The sequence below is a fragment of the Papaver somniferum genome, chromosome 5, assembly GCF_003573695.1.
Source record: "Papaver somniferum cultivar HN1 chromosome 5, ASM357369v1, whole genome shotgun sequence".
In the NCBI taxonomy this organism is placed as follows: Eukaryota; Viridiplantae; Streptophyta; class Magnoliopsida; order Ranunculales; family Papaveraceae; genus Papaver; species Papaver somniferum.
The window spans coordinates 171,730,770-171,742,686 of record NC_039362.1 but is presented as its reverse complement, the minus strand read 5'-3'; the positions used below and the strand labels follow the sequence as shown (position 1 = coordinate 171,742,686).

Here is an 11,917-nt window from a genome sequence, read left to right as displayed (position 1 = left end):
ATATATTCACGAAACCATTGAAGCACGAGGACTTCATTAAATTACGAGAGAATCTTGGAGTTATTAGAAATCAAGTTTAAGGGCAGCTGTTAAAAATGTAAACTTGATTTGGAATAATCAAGAATAATCTAGAAGAAGGAAAGTCTAGATTATTCTAGCTAGTACCGTACGGCTGGAGATAAGTCTAGATTTTCTAGACAGTCAAAAATGGGTTGTGTAGAAATGTGTATAGTCAGTCCGTAATAAGAATACTCTAGAGAAACCTAGAGCATGTGGAGTCGGTCAAGTAAAGCCTATAAATAGGCATGGGTGTGCTCAGTTGAGAAATGTAATCGAGTGACAACATCAAGTGAGGTGTAGGTGTAAGTCGAAGTGTAATCTAGTGAAATCCAAAGTGGGTAGCAAGGTCAGTAGTTGAGTGAAAGCTAGTGTGATTTTGGAAGAAAGTTAAGGTCTTGTAAGACCACAGTTGTTGAGTACAATAAAATCCAGTTTTGTTTAAACACCAACTTGAATGATTGTGAGCCTTTTTTTTAATCATTTCAATACCAATTTTCACTATCACTTTCGACACCCATTTAACCTTTAACCTTAAATTCATTTCCAACAAACATTGGTTGCCAACACTGAAGAACTTCAGGAAGCTCGCCAAGGTCTGATCAAGGTATATTTATCTTTCCCATTTTTGTTTTCTTTTTTGAAATTCAGGTTAATCGAGACATAAAATTTTGATCGATGTGAATGTTTGTGACTACTATAGGTAATGCTGTCAGAAAAAGCAACCAGAAATACAGTGATTGGAGTAAATAAGAGACCACACAGCTCACCATCACTGAAACCACCATGAACGTGAGCTAGCTGAATATTTCTTCACCAACTTATTACACCAACAGATCGAGTTGAATAATTACCACCACCAACACTTATTTGAGATCTGATTTCAAACCACCACCACCATCTCAATTTCTTAATCCATCAAAGGTTCATTGCAAAGGTCTGTGACATCATTTTCTCTTTATAATTCTTAATCCATCCAAAATTAGGTTTTTCATTGTGAATTTTTTTAGGTAATTTTGAAAATCAAGGCTAACTGATAATCAAATTTCCTTTAACTGTGTTTTGTGAAATTGGATTCGATTAATTTAAATTTCCTTTAACTTTGTTTTGTGGAATTCAAATTGGTGTCTCATTTACAAATTCTGTATTTTATTCAGATCTGAAATTCTTATCATATATCTCAGGTTCATGTTGAAGAACGCTGTATCATGGTTTTTGGTGTGGCTGGTTAAATTTTCTGTTGCTTATGAGGTGGGTTTAACTTGGATTTGAATTTTCAGTTGAATAAGAGAAGATTTGGCTCAATGTAGAGAAGACCAATGAAGAAATTAGGGGTTGATCCTGTTAATATAAAGCAGGTGTTGGTTGTGGCATTGCATTGTTTGTTGAAACTGAATTTGGTAATGAAGGTGATGGTAGTGATTGGTTGAATTTGGTGGGCTGAGATGGAAATGAAAGTTGGGTTGGTTGCTGCTGGTGATATGGGTTTAGAGTGGAATGAATTAGTTCTGTAGCAATTGTGGTTTCATGTGGGAGTTGGATGTATGTTATTGATGGCTGTCTGAGATGGCAGTGAAGCTGATGTTGTGTTACTGCCATCTGATGATAAGCAACAGTGAAAGCAAATGGTGGAGCAGCAGGTTATAAATTGATGTTAAGACCGCAGAGAAGATGGACCTGTTGTGCAGCTGAAATGGATAGAAGTCATAGATGAACCTAATGGTTGTGCCATGGAAGCTACAGGGATGAATTCTGGTATGATGCTGCTGATACTCAGATGAGCAGATTCATTAGATGTATGTTTTGGGTTGAAGGGCATTGCAGGTGGATGGATGTTGAGCATATGGCTGTGTTGGTGTGGATTAAAGTGATGGAACTTATGTTGTTCTGGTAATTTTATGGTGGAATGCAATTGCAGAAAAGGAGTTTGGCATAAGAGGAGGAGCTGATTGAACTGAATAGATGAATGCTAGGATTGGCAGGAACTGATAGACAAAGAAGTGATGTTGCAGGTGCTTTAGTTTGATTTTTAATGAAATTTTGTGCGATCTAGTGTATGAGTATTTTTTGACGAGGAGAAAGGGATTTAACTATTGTTGGTATTCAAAATTGGTGACGACAGTGAGAGTTGAGGAAATTTCAACTTTGTGAACTAAGTTATCTTCTTTCTCATGGTTCTTTGTTTTCCATCTTTGTGCAGCATACTATTACCTTTTAATATTACATTTAATAATATGATTCACAATTTTGACCATTTGTTCAACTATACACTAGTCTATGACTCTATGCTGCAGTTTGTGCTTACTCATTTCTTGTTTTTATCTCGCTTGTACTAATGTGATTATGTTATGATGCTTCAGAAAATGGAGAAAGAGAAGATGGAAAATATGGAGGTGTTGATACTGTTGCTGGTGGTTCTAAGCTGAAGCTGCAGATGGTTTGCAGGTGGAGTTGTGATGATGTTCATGGGTCGGAAGTGCTAAGTCTAGAAGATTGCAGGGAGAAATTGGTTGTGTTAAAGTAGGTTGAGCCGCAGTTGCATGAGCTGAGCGTAGGAAGATGAATTGCAGGGAGCAATGAGTGATGCAGATGTTCATTATATGTTGATGTTGCAGGCAATCTGAGACGGAGAATACAAATTGTGATGTTTGATCTTGTTACTGTGATTGTGATGTTTGATCTTAGTTCAGAGTGAACACCCTTTTTTAACTTCGCCAGTGAAATCATTGCCGGTCTCAAGCCCGGAAAAAGGAGGAGAGAAAAAGGGAAATTTCTTTGAATAGATAGCCATGTAGCAGTCTTCTTGCATACTCAACTAATTTCTTTGCATAACCTTGAGTCTAAATCTAAATCGACACACCGCTTTTGTATAAGCTTGAGTCTAAATCTTCTTTCATTACCATTTTGTGTTTAGTTACCATTTTATATCTAAATTACTAAATTATCATAAGTCATCTTATAAGTTTCGAGTGTTTTGAATCAGGGAAATTCCAGGAACTGAACTTGAAGTTCCAAACCAATATTTGGGTACTTCAACTGAACGGAACTTGAATTGTGAATTGTGAAATGAAGTGCCAGGGACATGCTTTCTTCAACTAATAGATATGAAATGAGATGCATTGTTATTATAAAATGTATGTGATTGTTTACAGAGAAGGTTTACGCGGTTTTTGTGGCTCAGTCACCTGAGCCTCATTTTTGAACATCATATTTTGTTTTTACAATTCTTATAAAGGTTGTCAAATGTTGTCATAAGGTTAGTATAAGAAAGAACCACAAACCTGAAAGAATTGTGATAGTGTAGGCATGGTTGATGGTGTAGACTTGCACGCAGGACGCTTAGGATCAAATCCCTGCAACCTCTTTTTTTTCCGGTTGTTATACATTTTGATAAAAGAAAGCACAAAAACCCAGAACTTGTGAAGTGTAAGGATGATTGATGGGTTGAACTAACACGCAGTAGGTTCATGTTTGAATCCCCTCAACACTATTATTTTCTATTTTCATATTTTGTTTATCTTAAACGACTCTTGGGACTGGTTGTGATAGGATTATGAACTACATATCCGGAAAACTATTGTGAAAGCTAAATGGTGTCACAACTGTTTTGCTTAAAGGGTTGTCGTTTGTTTTTTTGTCGCAATTCTTGGGTCTTGGGGGTTAGTACTGATGGCCTTCCACGACGCTTCCTTTGAAAAAAGTTGCAAAACATATGATGTTCTACGACATTTAGCAAGGGATTGCGAAACTCCAGTTGCGGATATATATTTTTCCTGTAGTGAGAGCTGTGGAATTTTAGAGAGAAGATGAGAGCCACGCTGAAAGAAGTGATTAGATTTCAATTGAACCGTAAAGATAAGTAAAAGAGATCAACTGGACAGTAAAAACGTTGTAGTATCTATTTTTTGAGGTTTTCTGGATACAACAGGGGGATGATGCTACCATAATATATATTTGTAAATGTGTGGGAAAGAAGTTAGTGATGTGCAGCTGAATTTCAAACTTGTAAATGTTTTGAATATGAAATGTAAAACTGCTGCGCCTTTTTGAGAAAATGATTCATCTTGTCCTATGTTGAGCTGGGGTGTGCTTATTCATAGTTGTTACCTGTAGCGAATCGTATATCTATATTCCTTTTGTTTTACTTTTGTTTTACTATCATGTAGAATCTGGAAATCACTTTCTTGCAGGATATTCTTGCGTGAGACATGATTGAAGTATTGACGTCATGAAAGTGGTAGAAATCTGGAAATGGGTTGATTACTCTAAGTTTGCTTTAGTATGATAATTTTGCTTAAGAATGATAATTTTTCATCTGTTTGTATGGAGATCTTTCTAATTTCTACTATTCTCTATTTTCTAGCTTAAGCATGCATGCGGGGTATAGTAAACTGGTGGATAATCCTATCCCTGTACGATGTTTTGGTATCAATATACATGATGTACGCTTTGCCGTTCTGTTACAGTGTCTTATATTCATTTCAACAAACAATCCTTGCACTTACATGTTAAAGATTCATAGCAGCTGATCCTCTTCCAAATCCAGCTACTGAGCTGCTCGTTTCGAGGGTTGTCGAAATAGCACACTTTGTTGTTTCTTTTTTTATTGTATGCATTGCCACTGAGTCCGTCATTTTGAGATTATAGTCCAACTTACAATAGAATCTGATCTTAGGTACCAGTCTGACCTAAGTATAGGAATTTGACGCCATTTGAAGCATGGTATGTAGCTATGTTGTTCATTGTTCTTTTATTCCTGTCTGTTTCAGTCAGAGTTTGAGCATGTTCTAACTCCATTGTCAGGGGAAACATTGTGAATTGGCGTTGAAAGTCTACTTGACAACTATTTCAAAAAACAGACTAGTGCGACGTCGACGCACCACCAAAGTGCTAGGAATCGTTGAAACAGTTGAGTAAATTACGTGGAAATATTAGGTTTTCTTATTGACATGCTTGATCAGGATACGTTGTTTGCTATATCTTTTTTGGTTGTTTTATACAGTAGAATCGCACAGTTTAAATGTTAATCATTGCTAATCTTCATATTTTAGGTCTTTACCCATCAGTACTTGTCTTGAAGCTGATATTGTTATTGTCAACTTTTGTTTGTTTTTTCTTCATATGGATTGAATAATTTCTTTAACTTGGATTGCAGACAAGGCGAAACTATTATAGACCACAACAAAACAAGGTGAATACAAGTTCTCTGTATAAATTGTGTCTTGACATGCGAGCGAATTCGCTTACCTACAAAACACAGACGGAGAAATAAGTTATTAGTCCACCACTTAATCATCATTCTAGGCTTTTTAGCGTATCTTCCTCTTCTCCTTAAAGGCCTTGACAAAATATGCTCTCACGTTGAACGGTGATGAAACCCTCGCTTCCTATTGGTTGAAATAGGCTTTTTCTAATGTAAAAGCTATGATAAGGACATTTGGCATAACTTTATTGGTCGTAATAATTAAAATTTGATTACACTTTGTTTACATCAGCTACTTAACTGTTCGTTAGTAACGGTGTAGATAAAGAAATAGGTGGACAATACTTATGTCAAAATTTAAACTTAAATAATTTTTTTACACCGTGTTTACACTAATACTTAAGTGTACATTAATAACACCGTCTAAGATAGATAATACTTACGTCAAAATCGTGACCGCTACATATACCTCTTTAATATACGGATTTAATAGTCTTTCAAATACGGATTCCTAAATAATATACCTTTACTGCTAGAACTTTCCAGAAAAATACGGTTTCCTACTAGAGTTAAGATCTATATATAGAGAATACAGAATTGCGTATATATATACACACACTAGGGTATCACCCAGGCCTTCGGCCTGGGCTCAACCTCTCGTGCGCCTTTGGCGCGGAGGACACTTTTGCCACGTCCGAAACATTAAGACTCGTTCACTGAGTACTCTAAATAATGTTAATCTTTAGCATACAGGTTCATGGCGTTGTATGCTAATGCAGAATTTTGATCTTTAGTTACAATTAAGGTCACATTGGCCTATTTGGTTGGTCCGAGAAAGCTGCTGATCTTGGTTATATGGCAGCCGCAGCTTGTCACTTCCTCCGCTATTTGAAAACTATCAACAGTTTTCAGTGTTATCTTTTTCCTATCTTGTTTGCTATTCCGTAAGGATCTTTCTACTCAAAGGAATAAACATACAGTACAGCCCAAAAAAATTGAATCAAAGAAGCACCAAAAAATAACGTTGTTAACTATGTTTTGTTGGATATTTTCAAGGTTTGCCGCTATGCAGAGTTATACGGTGATCGACCTGGCAACGCCCCTTAGCAGAGTCCGAGACAGCGTCTCGTGAATTTTTTTTCTGGTTTTACTTTGTAAAACCTAGAAGTTTCCATTCAAAATTGAACAGACGCGTCTCTTCCCATAAGCCACCATTAATGGCTTTTGGGAGCATCTGTTGGTGATGAAACGACACTACCAATAGGCATGAATATCACTATAAGTAGCGAAGATGTTCTCCCATTCCAACACATCAAAAACAATATGTTTTCTTCTTTTCTAAAAAGCATCATCAGAACCTTATACAGTGTGATTCTTGGTCGGGTCAAGGAAGTACAATCCTTGAATTCGATTACGGTGTTAGGGCTTCATTGAATCCTGAAGGCATAATTCGAGAGACCGTTTGTACTCGCCAAATTTATTGGGAAAGGTCGAATTATTGTCTAAAAGAATCGAAAGAGCCTTGAAGTCAGGGGTACACCATTTTATGTTTCTGTTTTCATCCTCTTGTTTAACCCAAAATTTCCAACAGTTTTAGACAATAAGTTTCTGACAATGGAGGGTGAATCTTCAAATTCGAATGTAATGGCTCAATATCTGCAAGTGATGAACCAAACCATAACTCGATTGGAACGTTTTGATGGTGATAATTTTACTCGTTGGAAAAAGACTATGAATGTGCTTTTGGGGTTGCTTAGCATATGTTAGGAAGCCTGATCCTAAAAGACCTAAGTTAGGAAATAGGGCGTATAAATGTGCTTTTGTAGGTTATTCACTTAACAGTATTACTTACAGATTTTTAATCCTTGACACTTTTGAGATTATAGAATCTGTAGATGTGGAATTTTTTGAGAACTTGAATAGGAATAGTTCCCAAATGCAACCCATAGAAAACCCATTGTTACCTAGTCTAGAATATATAGAGACTAATAACAACGATGAACACTCTGCTCCTAACATAGAAGATATTTCTGAAAGTATAGAAGATATCGAACCTAAAAGAATTAAGAGGGCAAGGAAAGCGAAACGTTTTGGTCCAGAATGGGTACAATATCTTGTAGAAGGTAGTAAGAATGAAATTATTAGTATGACGAGATATGTAATGCATGTTGATGATGACCCTAAAACTTATGCTGAGGCAATGAGTTCCAGAGATGCTATTTTCTGGAAAGAGTCTATCAACGATGAAAAGCATTCACTTTTGTCTAATGGTACTTGGATATATTGTGATTTACCTCCTGGCGTAAAGCCTATAGGATGTAAATGGGTATTCAAGAGAAAAATGAATGCAGATGGTTACATTGATAAGTTCAAAGCCAGACTAGTTGCTAAGGGTTATAAACAACGACATGGAATTGACTATTTTGATACATATGCTCTTGTTGCTCGCATCTCATCTATTCGTTGTTTAATTGCACTTGCCTCTACACAGAAGTTAATTATACATCAAATGGATGTCAAAACCGCCTTTCTAAATGGTGATTTAGAAGAAGAGATATATATGGACCAACCCGAAGGTTTCATATTGCCAGGCCAAGAAAAGAAGGTTTTCAAGTTGGTAAAATCTCTTTATTGCTTGAAGCAAGCTCCCATGCAATGGCATGAGAAGTTTGACAAAGTAGATTTGTCACATGGTTTTCTTGTGAATGATGCTGATAAATGTATCTATAGTAAGCATGATAGTTCTGGATGTGTGATTCTCTGTTTGTACGTTGATGATATGCTTATTTTTGGATCTGACATATCTCGTGTGGAAGAAACAAGGAAGTTTTTTAACTCTAACTTTGATATGAAGGACTTAGGGGAGGCTGATGTGATCTTGGGAATCAAAATCCTAAGAAAGGGAGATGAGTTGGTTTTAACCCAATCTCATTACATTGAGAAATTTCTCAAGAAGTATGGTCATTTTGATGACAAACCATCCCCTACTCCTTTAGAACCTACTATAAAGTTAATGAAGAACACTGGGCGTACTCATGCACCACTTGAGTATTCTAGTATTATTGGAAGTCTTATGTACGCTATTGGTAGGTCCGGAAAGTGTATAAAATTATGCGATGAAAACGGGCCTACAGTAATACCGCAAGTGCACGGTCGTCAGTTGTAGCTCGTGCAAGTACGGGTCGATCCACAGAGACTGGGTGTGTTTCGGAAGTGTTTTAGCTAATTGGGTTTCTAGTTTGCTTTGGGCTTAGAAGCCTTTTGGCTTAGATGGGGCTTTGAGTACTAATGGGTTTGAATGCCCTTTGAATGAATTGGGCTTAGTGGGTTTGTTAAAGATAAAATGAACTGAGCTTGGGCTCAGTTATCTTTGAAGTGCAAATGGGCTTTGGCCTTAAACTTAAGCTTTTGATTAAGCCCACAGTTAATTGGATTGGGTTTTTAACCTTAACCTAAACTGGGCTTTGAGCCTTAATGCAATGGGCCTTAGTGAACTAAACCTTGGGCTTTTGTTTCAGTCAAGAACCTGGGCCTTTGGTTAAGCCTGAATTGGATTGGGCTCAACTTTTGAAGTGAGCTTTGGGCTGCAGGAACTGTGGACTATGGGAGGAAGCAGCAACAGGCAGGAAAAGGAAGGCAGAAGTAGGAGCAAGAGCTGCAGCAACTTGGTAGGTCCGGAAAGTGTATAAAATTATGCGATGAAAACGGGCCTACAGTAATACCGCAAGTGCACGGTCGTCAGTTGTAGCTCGTGCAAGTACGGGTCGATCCACAGAGACTGGGTGTGTTTCGGAAGTGTTTTAGCTAATTGGGTTTCTAGTTTGCTTTGGGCTTAGAAGCCTTTTGGCTTAGATGGGGCTTTGAGTACTAATGGGTTTGAATGCCCTTTGAATGAATTGGGCTTAGTGGGTTTGTTAAAGATAAAATGAACTGAGCTTGGGCTCAGTTATCTTTGAAGTGCAAATGGGCTTTGGCCTTAAACTTAAGCTTTTGATTAAGCCCACAGTTAATTGGATTGGGTTTTTAACCTTAACCTAAACTGGGCTTTGAGCCTTAATGCAATGGGCCTTAGTGAACTAAACCTTGGGCTTTTGTTTCAGTCAAGAACCTGGGCCTTTGGTTAAGCCTGAATTGGATTGGGCTCAACTTTTGAAGTGAGCTTTGGGCTGCAGGAACTGTGGACTATGGGAGGAAGCAGCAACAGGCAGGAAAAGGAAGGCAGAAGCAGGAGCAAGAGCTGCAGCAGTTTGGCAGCAGCAACAGCAGCTGAGGCAGGAGGCAGCAGCAGGGGAAAGCAAAGCAGCACAAGTGCTGCAGCAGCAATTGCAGCAGTAGAAGAAAAAGGCAGCAATGCAGCAAGGGTTACAGCAGCAGTACTGCAGCTGCTCAAGCAGTGAAGAAAATGCAAAACAGAAAAGAAACTAAAGACACAAAGAACAGGAACAAGAGTGATAAAGAAACAGTTGCATACCAAGGCCTAAGCCAAGGGCAGTGATGTGAAGAAAATAGCAAATGAAAGAAAGAAAACAGTAAACAATGGAATGAGTCTAAACATGAAAAAGAGCAAAATAAAAACAAAACAGTGAAGACAAGAGGATGAACTCAAATGATCATGCCAATTCTTCCTTAAAACAGGTAAAGGTAAAGGTTCAAGCCTGCCTTTTACCTAAGGTGTTTCACCAATGGACAGTTGAATCACAACTAAAGTGTCAATCCTAAGCACTAAATGTCTGACTAAAGCACAATTAGTCAGAGAATTTGACAATGTCAATAAGGTATGAGTTGTGGTAATATCACATAGTTTTATCCTAACTACAAAGCATACATGATATGCACTGTGAGAGTAAAATGTGGTTTACCTTGATTCAATTCTATCCTAGAACATTTCACACATCTAAGAATGACATGAACAACATGAGAACATTACAAGACATAACAGAACATACACATTAACAGAGAACATACACATTAACAGAGAGCATACACATTAAACATTAACAGTGCAATGAAACTAACAATATTGAGCTAACTGAACATCAAACTATGAAACATCAAGACATTAACACTAACAGTGAACAAGGAGAAAAATATGCAAATGGTTAAAATTGAAAGTGAAATTAAAATCAAACCTAACCCAATTAGGGGGAAACTTGGCTAGTCCAAGAACAGTTTTTACATCCCTACATCACCTCCCTTTTATACCCAAATTATCAAATTAGGGTTTACACCCATTTTCCCCAAAAATCTTCACTCAACAGTACAATTAGGGTTTTGTAAATTAACAGAAATTTACCTACACACTGACCAAAATAGCTTCAACCCATACTTGTACAATGCTTTCTCTGCTCTCCATGTCGCTCCAAGTGAAACCCTAGCTCGAGATTTCTTATCAACTCCATACCTAGGATGCAGAGATATGAGTTTGATAAGAACTCTAGGCTAGGGGGAAAGGACTGATGGGTATGGGTTTCTGTGGTGTTGGGAGGTGTTTGTGGTGGTGGTGGAACTCGAGACGAACTGGGATGGTCGGGGAAGATGGTGGCAGGGTAGAGCAGGTGGTGGTGGTTCTGGAAATGTCAGGAGAAGGTGGTGAAGTTTTGGGGCGATGGGTTGTTTGGGTGGATAATAGGATTCGGTGCTAGGGTGTGAAGCGGGAGCATCTGGTTCGATGTTCTGTGACTCTGAGCTGCGAGATGCCAAGATGGTAGATCGGACGGTGATGCGGAGGCAAGCGATGAGCGACCGTCAGATTATATGATACAACAAAATGAACGGTACTTGATGGAGTTAGGTACTGTAGTGTAAGGCGGAGATATCAAACTTCGATGCACAGCAAGGGAACGACCGTTGGATTCAACCACCATCTAATCTGAAGGCTTGGAATTTCAGCGCTGTGGTGCTCGGCATAGACTTCAGATTTTGATGCTCTATGAAGGAGCGACCGTCGGATGCTCCTGAGAACTGATCTGATGGCTGAGAACGGAGGCGCTTTTGTGTGTAGAAAATGAGGTTATGCGCACCATTCTTCGCGGCTTCCTTGCGTAATTTCTCCCGGCTTTTCACTACTTTTCTGCTCTTTTCGCTCCGCGACTCATCCGAACTTTATTTATTACCTAAAAATGCAAAATTAATTAATAAAAATATTTATTCTTGAAAACACTGAAAATACAGAATATGGGATAATATGTAGAATTAATGCGCAAAAGATGAGTTAAAATGCCAACAAAAAGGGATAAATATATACAATATTTGGCACTCATCAAATACCCCCAAACCTGAATTTTACTTGTCCTCAAGTAAAACAAAACTAAGGAAATCCTAACTATACCACTGTCGCTGGTCTCTCGAATGCATTTAGCGTATGCACTAAGCCTTTTAAACCACTAAGTGTCCCTAGTGGACGAGTTGAAGTCTCGTGAAGGTTTACCAGAGGTGTGCCTACAAAACCTAAGGACAAAATATAAGCTCATATTCCATCAAACGTGACATGTGCAAAACAGTTAAGCTCACAGCAAAATGGAGATGTCAATCTAGCTATCGAAGGCACAATCCTAGCACTGATAACAAATAAGGACATGTGATAAGAGTGTAAAGTGTATCTACACATGTGTAAAGAAAGATCTGAAGTTATGACTACTAATCACCAAGAGATAGTTT

General features: G+C 38.0%; 1 long non-coding RNA gene across 2 annotated transcripts; it reads left to right on the top strand.

The window, feature by feature from the left end:
- The first annotated feature begins 607 nt into the window (after positions 1-607).
- LOC113283653 lies at positions 608-2,743 on the top strand. Of its 2 annotated transcripts, XR_003327559.1 has the most exons (4): positions 608-664; positions 761-994; positions 1,242-2,069; positions 2,418-2,743. It is a non-coding gene; the product is annotated as an uncharacterized LOC113283653 (long non-coding RNA). The 2 variants fall into 2 exon arrangements; XR_003327558.1 differs by lacking the exon at positions 2,418-2,743 and having other exon boundaries at positions 1,242-2,303.
- Positions 2,744-11,917: the final 9,174 nt, after the last annotated feature.